The sequence below is a fragment of the Enhydra lutris genome, unplaced genomic scaffold (genome assembly GCF_002288905.1).
Source record: "Enhydra lutris kenyoni isolate GAN:26980312 unplaced genomic scaffold, ASM228890v2 scaffoldscaffold57, whole genome shotgun sequence".
Classification (NCBI taxonomy): domain Eukaryota; kingdom Metazoa; phylum Chordata; class Mammalia; order Carnivora; family Mustelidae; genus Enhydra; species Enhydra lutris.
Window position 1 is genome coordinate 12508196 of NW_019154141.1, and position 2459 is coordinate 12510654.

Genomic DNA, 2459 nt, shown 5'->3' on the forward strand with positions numbered 1-2459 from the left:
GAGGCCCGCCGTGGGTGCTGGGCACCTTGCTGAGGAGCTGCTACCTGACCCTGCTGGGCAGATCTCCTGTGCTGATGCTGTTCTGGCTTCTGGCACCTTCACCTCTAGTGATGCCTGGGGGGCAGGGCTGGGCCCCTCCTCACCTGTCTTCATCCCTTCAACTGCATCCTACCTCCCCTACACAAGCCCCGCTCACTCCCTGGCCCAGGGCTGGGTTGGAGCAGGTGTGTGCCCATCACATTACCTCTCTGACCCTATCCTCCTTCCCTGGACGCTTGTATTTGGGGCACCTTGGGATAATGAGGACTCTGTCCCCCACTGTCCACACTCAGTGGCCCTGTCGCCCTTCCCCTCTCCCTCCCTCAGCCAATTCCTGAGCTTTTGCTCTGACTGGTTTTCTTTCTTTTCCTTTGATTAAATGTGAAAACAAAGGCTTCTGGGCTCTGTCTGTCTTCGGTTGGGGCTGGGCGGATGGTTTTGGTACAGGGTGAGAGTGGGGAGCCCAGCACAGACAATTCTGGAATGGAAGTCGGAGTGACTTGTGTCCAGTGATGTCTTCCACAATTTCCCATCTCCCCATTCCACGTGCCCCATCACCAGAAGATGCTTGTTCTAAATGCTCGTATCCAGGAGTCTGTGAGCATTCGTGGGGGTCGGGGACTCGGGGACTCCAAGGCTAATCCACTCCACTTCACCCAGAACTTGCTCTGTGGCTTTCAGCAAGTCCCTGTCCTGCTTAGCTTTATCCTTTATGGAAATGTCATGGGACTCTCGGCGCTCATGTTGGTGTTGGTTCTAGGCACTCAACAACACAAGCCATAGACAGCTGGTTGAAATGTCACCCAGATGTCACCATGGGTGTGTGTGTGTGTGTGTGTGTGTGTGTGAAATTCCTCGGGCAAGGCATCAGCCTTCCTTCCCACCTTGAATTCTTCAGGGGAGCTCAGAATGTTCACTGAAGATTCTCAGCTGGGAGCTTTAGCTTTTCCTTCCTCCCCACAACAACCAAATGTGGAACTGGCTTTCTTCCTTTGATTTCCCCAAAGCATCCACTTACACAGGGATGAGCATGGGACGGACTTTGTTGGGGGTGTGGAGACAGCGTAAGGACTCATGTTTCCCACCTAACAGGTCTGATGAGAATTTAGGGTTGGATATTAAATGCCCCAACTCTGAAATATTCCCTGATCATTCCCAGCACATTGAATACTTTTCTGGTCAACCTTTCCCTTTGGGGTCCCCTGTCTCCCTCCATGTTGTTACACCCTCTTCCTCTTTCTCTCTTTTTTTTTAAGTTGGCCCCACACCGAGTGTGGAGCCCAACTCGGGGCCTGAACTCATGACCCTGAGATCAAGACCTGAGCTGAGATCAAGAGTTGGTCACCGAAAGAACTGAGCCACCCAGGTGTCCATCTTCCTCTCATTTTTGAACAGCCTTCTTCCCATCTCTGGGGTGTCCTTGGAAAAACGAATATTTCATGACCATACCTAGCGACCCCACACTTGTATTTTTGTCCTAATCCAGGGTTTCTCGATCCTGGCTGCACATTAGAATTGCCTGGGGGGTTAAAAAACAAACACACACAAAAACAACTGCTTGGACTTTACTCCAGATAGTTAAATCAGAAGTTCTGGAAAGGCAGACTACTATAACTAACACAGTTGTTTATTATTATTATTATTTTAAGTTTTATTTATTTATATATTTATTTAAAATTTTTTTAAAGATTTATTTATTTATTTGACATAGAGAGAGAGAGAGATCACAAGTAGGCAGAGACCAGCAGAAAGAGAGGAGGAAGCAGGCTCCCTGCTGAGCAGAGAGATCATGACCTGAGCTGAAGGCAGAGTCTTAACCCACTGAGCCTCCCAGGCGTCCCTATTTTAAGTTTTTTAAAAAAGATTTTATTTATTTATTTGACAGAGAAAGACTGCAAGAGAGGGAGCACAAGCAGCGGCAGTGGGAGAGGGAGAAGCAGGCTTCCCGAGGAGCAGGAAGCCTGATGCAGGGCTCAGTCCCAAGACCCTGGGATCATGACCTGAGCCAAAGGCAGACGCTTAATGGCTGAGCCACCCAGGCGCCCCTTATTTTAAGATTTTTATTTTTAAACAATCTCTATACCCAATGTGGGATTCGAACTCACAACCCCGAGACCAAGATCACATGCTCTTCAACTGAGCCAGCCAGGGCCTCCAACACAGCTTTATTATTAATTTCTTGCTCACATCATATCTGATGGGAAGTGGGTGCCATTCCTGGTAGTGACTCAGGGATCCAGCCTCTTTCCATTTTTGATACCACCATCTTTCAGAACAGGTGGCACAGGGGGGATGGAAGAGGAGTAGAGGGTCAGAAGTTACTCAGGGATATTATGGGCTGGGCCAGTCGGCCAATATCCATTGGCCAGAACCTAGTCATGTGGCCCTGGATTATTGCAAAGGGGCCTGGGAAATGTAGT